This window comes from Watersipora subatra, chromosome 2, assembly GCF_963576615.1.
Source record: "Watersipora subatra chromosome 2, tzWatSuba1.1, whole genome shotgun sequence".
NCBI classification, from domain to species: domain Eukaryota; kingdom Metazoa; phylum Bryozoa; class Gymnolaemata; order Cheilostomatida; family Watersiporidae; genus Watersipora; species Watersipora subatra.
Genome location: NC_088709.1, coordinates 42,842,938 through 42,858,835, shown reverse-complemented (window position 1 = coordinate 42,858,835; position 15,898 = coordinate 42,842,938). Strand labels below are relative to the sequence as shown.

At 34.0% G+C, this 15,898-nt stretch overlaps 1 long non-coding RNA gene across 1 annotated transcript; it reads right to left on the bottom strand.

Moving 5' to 3' along the window:
* Positions 1-4,808: 4,808 nt before the first annotated feature.
* On the bottom strand, positions 4,809-14,394 carry LOC137387794 (uncharacterized). The gene is made up of 3 exons (XR_010977951.1): positions 14,316-14,394; positions 9,152-9,283; positions 4,809-7,726 (listed from the first exon to the last, which is right to left on the bottom strand). It is a non-coding gene; the product is annotated as an uncharacterized lncRNA (long non-coding RNA).
* Positions 14,395-15,898: the final 1,504 nt, after the last annotated feature.

Here is a 15,898-nt window from a genome sequence, read left to right as displayed (position 1 = left end):
TCCACTTCATTTTCGTTTCTTTCGAATTGATTTGTAGGTTGATCAGATAAATATCTATTTTCTTCGATTTCATTTGTATTTTCTTCTTCTGATACATCTGATTCATCGGATTCATCATCAGCAAGATTTCGAGTAATAGGAGTTACTGTTATCTTAGATCGACTAAGATCTCCTCTTCCAATTTGAGTTGAAGCAGAACGAAATGAAGAATGATGAGAAACAATCTTTACTTTTTCGAAAATGAAAGGGGGGTTGGAAACTTGTATAATAATCGAGGCATCATCATCATCATCATATTCGTGATATTGTTCCGAAGAATCATTAGTTGATGTTGTAAACGATTCTGAACTTTCATTCGATTGGAGATGAATGTGTTTAACATGTCTTTTGAGGATTGATTTTTTGTTAAATGAAGTCGAACATTCTAAGCAGATATATTTATTAGCTGAAACGGATGATACACTTCTTTCCCTACTTCTGCTTCTTTCTCTATTATCAATTGAAGTGGAAGAAGCAGAATTTTCCGATGAAATTAAATTATGCTCTCGTGAAAGCTTGAACATCTTTGAGGAAGATTTCCAGCTGCCAAGAATTAAAAATCTCATTTTACTATTCTCTCTACATTTATTCATTCATTAAAAATTTTTTTCCACCAATTATTGTAAATCAACTCACCTCATCAGATTTGCTCCAGTCTCCTTCTGAATGGGAAGATGCCGGATACATTTCCTTGATGTATTCAAATTTCGGAGATATATAATCCAGTGAAACAGAGATAATCCAAAGTTCTGAGAGAAGATTATACATAGATATCCAAATTGTAGAATTAATCCAAACTTTTGTGAGATATATAATCCAGTTAGTTCGGAGAAATATAATCCAGTGAAACAGAGATAATCCAAAATTCTGAGAGAAGATTATACATAGATATCCAAATTGTAGAATTAATCCAAACTTTTGTGCGATATATAATCCAGTTAGTTCGGAGAAATATAATCCAAAGTTCTGAGAGAAGATTATACGTAGATATCCAAATTGTAGAATTAATCCAAACTTTTGTGAGATATATAATCCAGTTAGTTCGGAGAAATATAATCCAAAGTTCTGAGAAAAGATTATACGTAGATATCCAAATTAATCCAAACTTTTGTGAGATATATAATCCAGTTAGGTATAGAAATAGTTCGAAAAAAACTCTCGATAATGGTGAGTCCATCAAACTTGGCTGTATTTATACTAGTCAAGTTCAAGGAGGTGGAACCTGCACAAAAGCTATAAATCACTTCTAATCCAACTTGTCTCACTCAACTTTCGCGAAATTGGATTTCGCGAAATTACACATTATATATATTATATAGTCAACTTTCGCGAAATTGAATTTCGCGAAAAGTGAATTTCGCGAAATTGGATTTCGCGAAATTACACATTATATATATTATATAGTCAACTTTCGCGAAATTGAATTTCGCGAAAAGTGAATTTCGCGAAATTGGATTTCGCGAAATTACACATTATATATATTATATAGTCAACTTTCGCGAAATTGAATTTCGCGAAAAGTGAATTTCGCGAAATCCAATTTCGCGAAATTACACATATATATTATATAGTCAACTTTCGCGAAATTGAATTTCGCGAAAGTGAATTTCGCGAAATTGGATTTCGCGAAATTACACATTATATATATTATATAGTCAACTTTCGCGAAATTGAATTTCGCGATTTTCAATTTCGCGAAAAGTCTTCTGATATTATGGATGATGCAGCTAAATTTATCAAAACTCATTAATCATTTGATGAGGAGAATTGTATATAACCAGCAGAATTTTACTAAAACGATATCAGTTCTTCATTCAAACTCAGAGAATTAACACACTACACAACTATGGAGGATAATACTCAATCTGGAGTGATAAAATCTGGATCGAATAGTTCAGTGAAGATGACGAAAAAGAGAATTTCACCTGTAACTCTTTCTAACACGACTCCTTCAACGAAGAAGAAGAAAACCAACCAAATCGAAACGAATTTGGAGCAAAGGGCAAAAGATGTGGCAGACAAGTTAAGAACATTAAGTAAGGATACTTTAATGGAGGCAAAATCACTGCAGAAAATGACAGACCTTTCAGTAGGATTGATTATGGAGGTGACAAAAACGGAAGAAGCTCATTCGATCCATGGAGCGTGCTCTATCATTCACTTCAACTATGTGGAAAATGGGATTACTAAATCTACTGCTGTATTTGCTCCAAAACGATTTCTAGATTAATCGCTGTCTTATCCAAGTATTATGGTATATCTTGGATTAAAACCTAAGAGTAATGGACAGGGAAGTTACCATGACTTAAGACGAGTAACAGAAGGAACCTCAACTCCCTTGGACATGAAACGCACTCTAGCCAATCTGAGAACGAAGAGAGTTGAAAAACTTATACAACTTTTCGAGACTCGTCATCTCAAGGAGTTCAAAGCACCATCTAGTTTCTACTATCACAATGTTGGAACAAGTGAATACAAAGATGCTGAAGGCAAGGTGAATGTGGTACCAACTGTAGCATTTTCAACCAAAGTTGATGGAGAGGAAGTTCAAGGAACTTTAACGATGCCTTCGAGATATGCCCTTTCGTTGAAAGAAAATTATCCGGGTATCATTATATACAAGGGACTAGTAACATCTCACAATACTCGCGAATACTACGATGTAGTAGTCATGGGACATGAAGAAGCAAGCAGATTTTACGAGAGTACACAATGCAAAAAGGAATCTGCTATCATAGATATTTCCGATGACGATGAGTGAATGATAAACAACTCGATACAAACTTCGTTATAAAGATTGTACATGAACATTTTCTTATGTATATATTCAATGTTTCATTTATACTATATTATCTTTATTGTGTCCTATCTACTTGAACATTTTCATATATTTCAAGTTAAACATAAACTATTTTATTTTTATTGAAACAAAATGATGATGGAAATAATGAATAATACATATAAATATATCTTTTAAAGTGAATAATTTTGTAATAAAACTGATCTTTCATTCAACATATTAATTTCTCCAACAAATTTCAATCTTACATACAAAAAAATACAAAAAAATCCGAAAATAAATTCCTTAAAATTCTTAACCATTCAAGAGCTTCAACATTACAAAATCATCAAAACTTCAAAAAATAACTTTGTACATAAACACTTTCTCATATATATTCAATGTTTCAAATATATAACAATCTCAGGAAAATCAACCCCTCGGTGTCCCAGATATTAACCCCCTCACTCATCCGGTAATCTCTCGCTCTCCTCGATAATCCGCGAGATCCACTCCGGAAAACCAACCAGCCCTCGATGTCCCAGATATTCACCCCCCACTAATCCACCGATAATCCGCGACGATTCGGCCGACTAATCCGCGACGATTCCCTCGACTAATCCCGCGATAATCCGCGTTTAATCGGATGACTCATCCCCCGCTAATCGGATGACTCATCCACAGATAATCCGCCAATTACGCCGGGAGCGGATCCGTACCCCCTCGAATTCAACCCCCTACTCTACACCACAATTTCCCCCCAAACCCCAACATCTCATTCAACTCCACCCAATTCAATCTACACCCCTAGCCAATTTAATTCGCAACCCCCTTTTTCTATCCCCCCGCTGGATCCGTCACTTTTTTGTGTAGATCTGCTCTCTACATACTACTTATATAGAACAGAGCTGTTGAATCTCTCTACCATGAAATAGAGAAACAGGGTATTAACTATGAATATAGATCAGAACTGTTGAATCTTTCTACCATGAAATAAAGTGAAAGGGTAATAACTATGAATATAGACCAGAACTGTTAAACCTCTCTACCATGAAATAGAGAGACAGGGTATTGACTATGAATATAGACCAGAGTGTTGAATCTCTCTACCATGAAATAGAGAGACAGGGTAATAACTATGAATATAGACCTGAACTGTTAAATCTCTCTACCATGAAATAGAGAGACAGGGTATTGACTATGAATATAGACCAGAACTGTTAAATCTCTCTACCATGAAATAGAGAGACAGGGTATTAACTATGAATATAGACCAGAACTGTTAAATCTCTCTACCATGAAATATAGAGACAGGGTATTAACTATGAATATAGACGAGAGCTGTTGAATTTCTCTACCATGAAATAGAGAGACAGGGTATTAACTATGAATATAGATCAGAACTGTTGAATCTCTCTATCATGAAATATAAAGACAGGGTATTAACTATGAATATAGACCAGAACTGTTAAATCTCTCTACCATGAAATATAGAGACAGGGTATTAACTATGAATATAGACGAGAGCTGTTGAATTTCTCTACCATGAAATAGAGACACAGGGTATCAACTATGAATGTAGACCAGAGCTGTTGAATCTCTCTACCATGGAATAGAAAGCCAGGGTATTAACTATGAATATAGACCAGAACGGTTGAATCTCTTTACCATGGAATAGAGACACAGGGTATTAACTATGCATATAGACCAGAACTGTTGAATTTCTCTAACATGAAATAGAGAGACAAGGTATTAACTATGAATATAGACCAGAACTGTTGAATCTATATTATCTATAGTTGTTATCAGTTAGTAAACAAGAGACTTTACACCAGTGTATCAGTATGTATGTAATTAGTCTGTATATGATGTAGGATTAATCATTACATTTGATGATGGGAAGTAAACTCTTTGGAAGACATTGTTTTTATATGGCTGTTGAGAGACTGGTGCATTGTGTTGGCATACAATTTTATATATATTATACATATGCAAGATATATATTTATAATATCATGTTTTAATGGTAAATCACAAAGGGGATGATTCATGAAAGAAAGTGAAAGAAAAAAATAGAAGCTTGTTGAAAATTATAACTAGTTAGGAAATATGAAAATAAAAAACTATTCCAGAGAGGTAAATGTTTAATAATAGACATAAAAGTTACTATCAAAGTCTATATACAAGTTGTATAGATTAAACTTGGAACATGAAATGTGTAGAAGTTAATATTTAAGTCAACTACATATACACATTCATGCATACCATAAAACCTTTATTTGAATGCCACCTTCATTCGGAAGCCACCTCGATTAGAACGCCGTTATAGAAGAAGGCTAAAAAAACACAGCGCTACCCTTTAATTGAATGCTACCTCTATTTGACTGCCATTTTGACATTCCTTGATATTTACAAACCCGTAATATCGATCAGTAGCGATCAGTAGCGTAAAAGCGATCAGTAGAGTAGTGTGTAAAAAATCGCAGTAGTAATGACTCCGTTCATCAATAATAAGCAATACTTTCATTGCTGTAGTGGCTGCCATGACTTTCGTGATGATGCACCTGCGATAATCAATCGTCCCAATCATCATAACTACACTCTGATTCGAAATCACTAAGGTCTATATCCGATCTATTGACTTCAGATTTGTACATAATGTGGTTTACAATCTGACCTGAAAACATTAAAGCGTTTTGATGAGCGATGAGAATACTCTTTAGGAACACTGTACGATGTAATAACAGGAATTTTTATGGCGTACCAAAAACTGTTTTTTCAAGTCCGAAGCTTCATGGCTTTTCCAAACACTTTGAAATTGACACCATTAAATAATTATTAGCCGGATTTGGCTAATAAAAAATTGCAAAAACAATTTTTTATTAGCCAAAGCAAAAGTGTTTGACTTATCAGAGCCTTCATCAGACTTATATTACCTATCACTGTCACAAGTGGATGTATTTAATAGAAGATACATGTACATATACAAACTATGTGTAAAGCAAAATCATAGATGCTTGTTGCAAGTTGTACGGCCTCTCATGTGAAGTTTCAAAAGTATTTATCAGGAAGTATAGATATTTTTTTATCTTTCGAGATTTGTTTGTTGTTTTAGGTGATGTACTGCCATGAGGTTTGCAGATTAAAATTGGCAAAACTTGATCACCGTTAAAACACTCAGAAAAAGGACCCATCTTTTTCTTCTGAGTGTTTCAACAGAGATCAATTTTGCCAATTTTAATCTTAAAACATCATGACAGTCACATCACCTAAGACTACAAACAAATCTAAGCTAATAGAAAAATATCCAAATTTTCAGATGATTTTTAAAACTTCGCACGAGTAAACATTTACGACCAATGTGAAAACGCATGCTTTTTCATCTGATCAGTTGTTTCATTTAAAAAACTTATTGAGTGTAGCCTTTGAAAAGGTGTTTTGTTGAGAAAGATAAACAGTGTAATTGAGGGTATATATAGAATTTAAGCAGTTATTATAGTCCTTACCCTCTGTCGTATCTATAAAACGTCTTTATTAAATTGTTATCGCTTTGGTGATACGTTTTAACGTTTTTAGTTTGGCGGTAACTTAGCCGACCTATTAGCGACGCCATTAATCAGGTTTATACGGTTTCCTAATCGGTTCCATTATACGGTACGGGAGAATTATATGTACACTATATACATATAAGAAGCGCTTTACTCGCTAGGAAGGCAGAGTAATCCTAGCTCCAAGACTAATGTAAACTCTGTCGGATTAAAACAAACCAAAGTTTCTTTTAAAATTGTTCCTTCGGCAAAAAAACTGTTCGAATTAATGATGTTAAGTTCGAGTTATCTAAAGCAATTTATCATTGCGTAGGAACGGACCAAAGAAATACGTTTGAGTTAACCATGTGTTCGAAATATCCGTGACTGAGTTATCCGTGTTTGACTGTAGTTCCTTGGTTACGTTGGTCTGGTACTAAGTAGCTAATTTGTTTTAATAAAAGTAGTTCCTCCTTTAGGTCAGTCTGGTACAACGGTGTATGTAAAACCGTTTAAACAAAAACACGCTGAAGCCGATAATAATACTATCGCGCAACCTGATGGAGAGTGTAAAATATAGGCCACATTAACAATGCATCGCTCGTAAAAAGCATAAATTTATTTTCCCACCATTATGACGAGCTTGTCGAAAGATAGAGGACCACTATATAATTGAAAGCCGCCTCGAATAGAACGCCGCTATAAGGAAATTATTAAAAAATACAGCACCATGGCGTTCAAATAAAGGTTTTACAGTATTTAACCGTCTTTAGTATCCCGAGCACTCTCTTAATACATGCCAACTCATTTCTAATGGCTTGTATAATGATAACTTGTGAAATATGTTTCATAGATATTGTAACTTAATAACTTAGTTAACTTGTAACTTGTTACATTAACTAGTTATGGTGACTTGAGAGTCATACTAGTCATACATGTCATCAATAGAAATCCTGTCAGCTGAATCAAGTGAATATAATATTATAAAGGCACGCAGATAACCGGTTGTAACACAAAAAAGTAATGCTCAAGGAAAAACCTATCAAAATCTGCTCCATGGAGGAACAGTAGCTAGGAATATAAGTCTAGCAGAAGGCTGATTATATGAATAGTGATGAGTGTACATAGCTTAACATTGGAAGCTTTTTAAGTAAATGTTAATGTTTTCTAAACCAGTTGTGCAATCTTTGATTTCAGAGACGTCAGACACTTTTAATAGCTTTCTTGCTTTACCTACTTCTGAAGGGTTCAATATAGAAGTTGACAAAGAGAGCGAAAATGATGAGTACATAAGAGGGAATCCAGTGAAGAAACATAATTGGACAATCAGAGATGTTGAAGACGAATTGACTGGAGCAAAGTGCCATGATGGTAACTTGTATCTAAAAAATAATGTGAAATGTATTAGTTACTGTACTATCTAAAGCTGAGTACTATCTAAAGCTACTGTACTGAGTACTATCTAAAGCAACTGTACTGAGTACAATCTAAAGCTACTGTACTGAGTACTGTCTAAAGCTACTGTACTGAGTACTATCTAAAGCTACTGTACTGAGTACTATCTAAAGCTATTGTACTGAGTACTATCTAAAGCTACTGTACTTAGTACTATCTGAAGCTACTGTACTGAGTACTATCTAAAGCTACTGTACTGAGTACTATCTAAAGCTACTGTACTGAGTACTATCTAAAGCTATTGTACTGAGTACTATCTAAAGCTGCTGTACTGAGTACTATCTAAAGCTACTGTACTGAGTACTATTTAAAGCTGTTGTACTGAGTACCATTTAAAGCTACTGTACTGAGTACTATCTAAAGCAACTGTACTGAGTACAATCTAAAGCTACTGTACTGAGCACTATCTAAAGCTACTGTGTTGAGTACTATATAAAACTACTGTACTGAGTACTATCTAAAGCTACTGTGTTGAGTACTATCTAAAGCTACTGTACTGAGTACTATCTAAAGCTATTGTACTGAGTACTATCTAAAGCTGCTGTACTGAGTACTATCTAAAGCTATTGTACTGAGTACTATCTAAAGGTACTATACTGAGTACTATCTAAAGCTACTGTTCTGAGCACTATCTAAAGCTACTGTGCTGAGTACTATCTAAAGCTACTGCACTGAGTACTATCTAAAGCTACTGTACTGAGTACTATCTGAAGCTAATGTACTGAGTACTATCTAAAGCTACTGTACTGAGTACTATCTAACGCTACTATACTGAGTACTATCTAAAGCTACTGTACTGAGTACTATCTAAGGCTACTGTACTGAGTACTATCTAAAGCTACTGTACTGAGTACTATCTAAAGCTGCTGTACTAAGTTCTATCTAAAGCTACTGTACTGAGTACTATCTAAAGCTACTGTACTGAGTACTATCTAAAGTTACTGTACAAAGTACTATCTAAAGTTGCTGTACTGAGTACTATCTAAAGCTACTATACTGAGTACTATCTAAAGCTACTGTACTGAGTACTATCTAACGCTACTGTACTGAGTACTATCTAACGCTACTATACTGAGTACTATCTAAAGCTACTGTACTGAGTACTATCTAAAGCTACTGTACTGAGTACTATCTAAAGCTGCTGTACTAAGTTCTATCTAAAGCTACTGTACTGAGTACTATCTAAAGCTACTGTACTGAGTACTATCTAAAGTTACTGTACTAAGTACTATCTAAAGTTACTGTACTGAGTGCTATCTAAAGCTACTAAAAGTAAGAACTAACTGAGATTACTTCAACTCATATCATCTACAGCTTGTATAGGAGAGTAAAACCGGTCATTTGAAACTTACCATATGCATCTTGGTAAGGTACTTCTTCTACCAGATATACTTGTGATACTGAACATCCACATCAGCCAGACTATAGTACATGTATATGAGTACATGCATGAAATAATTGAGTGTGGTGTGCCCTGAATCCTCCTATAAATTATAAATGACGTTACAGGAAACAAATTATGTGGAGATACATAATATGGAGACCGATAACAATTACTTTTAACACTTACCCAAATTCTCAAAGGTTGCCGTGCAACAAAATTAACATTACAGTTATTTGATATCAAAAGATTCACCATGTCTTACTCTGTTGTGTTGTAGGTGCCAAATATGTGGGAATGCCATTACAAGCTCTTAAAAGCTCAAGAACGAACAGTTAATCGCAGCCACACGAGACCGCCGTAGTTTGGATTCTCTTTCCAAAATGGCTCAAATGTGACGCAGTTGTGGAAGATGGTCTCTGTTTACACTTCCATGCAACCTTATTCGTCAAAATATTTTCACAAATATATATTTCACGCATTCAATAAAACCATGTCTATTGTTCTTACACGTCTGTTTTATTGTCATTGTAAATGCTGTCACTTTCAGCAGTGATATGTTATAACTTGCCGTAAAAAATCGTTTACCTTTTTAGCCTTACCTTGAAGGAGTACATATCATTGTCTGATAATCATGACGAGCCTGTTGGTCACCTGTGATAATCAACAAGTGCTGAAAAAGTTTATTGCGAAGTAATAGGTCACATGATCAGACTACGACTTGCCAATTAGACCAGGCCGAAAACAAAACTGTAAAGTAGCGAACATATGTATTTGATACGGGGTCTTCGGTAAAACCCGAAGTGTTTGTCATAAACTCGTGCTACGATAAGTTTTATCTTGAGCTTTTTATTGGCCTTTCAGTTTACGTGAGAACATCACGTGACATGACAATAACCAAATTTCATGGCTACGTCATCGAAATAAAAAGAATCCCATCTACGATGGCATTTCGTTTTTGAGTTTTCAAGAGCTTGTAATCACTTTTCTACATATTTGGCACCTACAACATCACAGAGTAGGACATGGTGAACATTTTGATACCAAACAACTGTAATGTGAATTTTGTTGCAAGTCAACCTTTAGGCATCTTTCAGATAGAAAGAAAAGTGGGCATGAAAATATGGATGGTCTAAGAAAAATAATAAATAAAAAATATTATGATACTCTAGACTCTAGAGTATTCTGGAAAAAAACGGCGAGCAAAACTTTCAAGACAACAGCTACAAATACAGATGGTTAAATTAGTTAAAATCATTGATAAATGATGTATATTATTATCTGGTAGGGCTATGAGACAAAGTGTTACGACTAAGGTAAGATTATTACGACTACGGTATGATTGTTATGACTAAGGTAAGATTGTTATGACAAAGGTAAGATTGTTACGACTAAGTTAGGATTGTTATGACTAAGGTAGGATTGTTATGATTAAGGTACGATTGTTACGACTAAGGTCGGATTGTTACGACTAAGGTAGGATTGTTATGACTACGGTAGGATTGTTATGACTAAGTTTGGATTGTTATAACTAAGGTAGGATTGCTATGACTAAGGTAATATTGTTATTACTAAGGTAAGATTGTTATGACTAAGGTAAGATTGTTATGAATCAGGTAGGATTGTTATGACTAAGGTAGGATTGTTATGACTAAGATAGGACTGTTAGGAATAAAGTAGGATTGTTAAGACTAAAGTAGGATTGTTATGACTAAGGTAAGATTGTTATGACTAAGGTAACATTGTTATGACTAAGGTAACATTGTTATGACTAAGGTAGCATTGTTATGAGTAAATTAGGATTGTTATGACTAAGATAAGATTGTTATGACTAAGGTAGGATTGTTATGACTTAGGTAGGATTGTTATGAATAAGGTAAGATTGTTATGATTAAGCTAGGATTGCTATGACTAAGGTTGCTATGACTGCTTTATCAAAAATTTTAGAGAAATGTTTGTCTTTGCAAATACGGGATTTTTTAGAAACCAATAACATCTTGTCGCCTAAACAATTTGGTTTTAGAAAAGGTAAAAGCACCACTACAGCAATAAACAGTCTAATGGAATTTTTATATACTAATTTAGATCAAAGTAATATAACTCAGGGCGTATTTTTGGATTTTTCAAAGGCATTCGATACGATTAATCACAAAATTTTAATTGACAAACTTTTTTACTACAATTTTAGTGTAAAGTCTTCCTCTCTTATTCAAAGTTATCTCCAAAATAGATTTCAATTCACCAAAACAGATACTGATTGTTCGCAAATGAGGGCAATTACGATTGGTGTCCCACAAGGATCAATTTTAGGACCCCTCTTATTTTTAATTTTTATAAATGACTTAGTAAATGCTGCACCTGCTTTGGATTGTATTTTATTCGCAGATGACACCAATATATTTTCAACAGATAATTCTAAACTCCAAGAGGAATTAAATATTATTAATGAATGGTGCCTATCAAACAGACTCATTTTAAACAACAGTAAAACATTTCAAGTAGTTTTCAAAAATCCGTCTAAAAACACTCAAAATTATAATCTAAGCCTTTCTTTAAACAATTCTCAACTACAAATCAAAGATTCGACTCAATTTTTAGGTATCACGTTAGACAACAACTTGACTTTTAAAAAACACATCCAAAGTCTCATCAAAAAACTTAATTACATATTACTAATATTACGTTTCATTCGCCCCTACCTAGACAAATCAACCATGATCAATTTGTACTACAGTTTTTTCTATTCTCTTTTAATCTATGGAATCGAGTTTTGGGGCCACGGCAACAAAACTGATTTAAACAAACTTTTAATCATGCAAAAAAAGGCAATCAGAATAATACTCAATTTTAAACCAAATCAAACAGTTTCCAAAAATTTTAAAATTTTAAAAATAATGCCAATTGAAATTTTATTCCAGTATCGCCTGCTAATGTTTTTAACAAATTCTTTCCCCATGGAAGAGTTGCAAGATTTTATGATAGATCATTGTCAAGATACCCGTTTAAAAAGTAAAAATCAATTAAAGTTGAAAAAGTGTTTGTCTTCTAAGGGACAGAGATCGATATTTTTTAGTGCAATGAAATTATATAATAAATTTCTGAGTGATTGTGCGGGCTCTGCTCCGGGTCAGCTGAAGGCGAAGTTGGTAGAGCGCCTGTGGGCGTCCTGGGACTGTCCTTCCTGACTCTGGTGCTCCGGAGTGTGCGCTTATCGCTGATTCTGTTTCTTTTCCTACTGCTTGCTGGGGCTGCCTTGACTCTAGCCTCTGGCTATCTGGCATGTCCTATTGCTACTCTGTGTATTTTTTTACTCATATTGTCATGTTATTATTACGCAATAAAAATCAAATCAAATCAAAAATCAAAGGTAGGATTGTTATGATTAAGGTAGGGTTGTTATGACTAAGCTAAGATTGTTATGACTATGGTAGGGTTGTTATGACTAAGGTAGGATTGTTATGACTAAGGTAAGATTTTTATGATTAAGGTAGGGTTGTTATGACTAAGCTAAGATTGTTATGACTATGGTAGGGTTGTTATGACTAAGGTAGGATTGTTATGACTAAGGTAGGATTTTTATGATTAAGGTAGGGTTGTTATGACTAAGCTAAGATTGTTATGACTAAGGTAGGGTTGTTACGAATAAGCTACGATTGCTATGAATAATATATGATTGTTATGATCCAGGTAAGATTTTTATGACTAAGGTAGGATTGTTATGACTAAGGTAAGATTGGTATCACTAAAGTAGGATTGTTATGATTAAGGTAAGGTTGTTATGATTAAGTTAAGATTGCTATGACTAAGGTAGGGTTGTTATGACTAAGCTAAGATTGTTATGACTAAGGTAGGGTTGTTATGACTAAGCTACAATTGCTATGACTAAGATAGGATTGTTATGACCCAGTTAAGATTGCTATGACTAAGGTAGGATTGTTATGACTAAGATAGGATTGGTATGACTAAGGTAAGATTGTTATGACTAAGGTAGCATTGTTATGACTAAGATAGGATTGCTATGACTAAGGTAGGATTGTTATGACTAAGGTAGGATTGCTATGACTAAGGTAGGGTTGTTATGAATAAGGTAAGATTGTTATGATTAAGCTAGGATTGCTATGACTAAGGTAGGATTGTTATGACTAAGGTAGGGTTGTTATGACTAAGGTAGCATTGTTATGACTAAGGTAGGGTTGTTATGACTAAGGTAGGATTGTTATGATTAAGGTAAGCTTGTTATGATTCGGTTAAGATTGTTACGACTAAGGTAATATTGTTATGACTAAGGTAGGATTGTTATGAATAAGGTAAGATTGTTATGATTACGCTAGGATTGCTATGACTAAGGTAGGATTGTTATGACTAAGGTAGGGTTGTTATGACTAAGGTAGGATTGTTATGATTAAGGTAAGATTGATATGACTAAGGTAGGATTGTTATGACTAAGATATGATTGTTATGACTAAGGTAATATTGTTATGACTAAGGTAGGATTGTTATGAATAAGGTAAGATTGTTATGATTGCGCTAGGATTGCTATGACTAAGGTAGGATTGTTATGACTAAGGTAGGGTTGTTATGATTAAGGTAGAATTGTTATGAATAAGGTAAGATTGTTATAATTAAGTTAAGATTGCTATGACTAAGGTAGGGTTGTTATGACTAAGCTAAGATTGTTATGACTAAGGTAGGGTTGTTATGACTAAGGTAGGGTTGTTATGACTAAGGTAGGATTGTTATGACTAAAATAGGACTGTTATGACTAAAATAGGATTATCATTTATAAAGTAGGATTGTTATGACTAAGGTAGGATTGTTATGACTAAGGTAGGATTGTTATGACTAAGGTAAGATTGCTATGACTAAAGTAGGATTGTTATGACTAAGATAGGATTGTTATGACCAAGGTAGGATTGTTATGACTAAGGAATGATCGGTATAATTAAGGTATGATTGTTTGAACTAAGTTACAATCATTACATGTAATGTTATGTGACCTGTAAGAACGGACGATAGAGGATCAATATAAGTATACATTCACAAGAAATGTCATTTCGGTCAGTCAGGCAGTCCAAGAAAATAGACCAGAGTAATACTGACAATAGCTGGAGTGGTGAGAAAAGCAGGTAGCTAACCTTGAGAGAATGTGAGTGACTCTCAATAATGTATAAGCAATCATCTCAGACTACATCCTGTGAGTCAACATGAGGAGCTGTAAAACACATAATAAAATCTGTAGAGACACAACTCTGAACAGAGCAATATGAGTAGGTGCACTACTAGTATTAGTGACAGGAACTTTTGATTATTCTGTTTAGATATTTTGATTTAGAATGTTACTAGTAAAAATACAGCTCTGTCTAAATGAACCTTGCCTTGAACCTATGCTCCCTCAATATGTATATTTTCCCTTCTGTGTCTACTCATGAGTTTAGCAGAATATCGGCCGCAGACAGATGTGATGTGAACTTATGCTCTCTCAATATCTTTTCCCTTCTATGTGTCTACTTTTTGAGTCAACTTCAAGTGATGTACATCATATATGTCCATGCCAGATAAAATTGGCCAGAAATAATTGGTTATCTATAATGTCTATGCCATATGAATGTGGCCAAATTGCATGACTTCAACCAAATTACGGCATTGTGTGACTAAAAACTTCTAACATTTTCAAGTCACGGAAATGGATGGGAAGAATATGTATATTTTCCCTTCTATGTGTCTATGAGTTAAGAAGAATATTGGCCGGAGACAGATGTGATGCTATATCTATATATTAAAACAAACTCATCTTTTATGATACACTTTCTGAACCTTGTCTGTTAAAAATCCTTAATCATGAAATCAGAGCAAGATTAATAGGTTTACACAGATGAGTTCATATTGTATATCATATGTCTATCTACATTGTATATCATATGTCTATGTACATTGTATGCCATACGTCTATGTAAATTATATATAATACGTCTATGTACATTGTATATCAAACGTCTATGTACATAGTACATCATACATCTATGTAAATTATATATGTTATTAAATAAATTATAATGTACAGTTAATTAATAAGTTATTATGTAAATTATGATATTATTATAAATAGATGTAATTTACAATGCACTCAGTTAACATTTAGTACGTCTTTTGGTGCAAGCATGAACATAACCATCTAAATAAGAAATGAGAAACAACTGCAATTACAGAAATACACTTTAAACTAATTTTATTTCCATTCCCAAACTAGGAAATCAGTTAGTAAAGTGTAGTAATATGTAAGTAAAAACAGTGAAGAGATTCCAAATCATTGCCAGCTCTATGTTTTGAATGATAATATCAAAGAGAACATTAACAGTAAACTTCACTCACTCGATGTCAATAAGCAACACCGACGAGATGAATGAGATTTCAGAAACAGCAGGACCACCTTTTAGAATGACAATTATCTATAATAATATCAATAGAATATTTTGTTATACAGCCATGATTATGATGCTAGTAGCACAAAATAACCAGTTTAGAGGACAGAAAGCTAAGAAAGCTCTCAGTTTGGATGTAAAGAAGCCATTTTGCTATCGATAGATCTGGCACCAGCAACCCAAATACTCTATACTAGCCATTACATGAATAAAAGACGTTAGCATACACAGGCAGCCATATTTAATATATCATCCTGTCTGGTACTACTGGCAGACTTCAACAGGACACAAGGACCCAC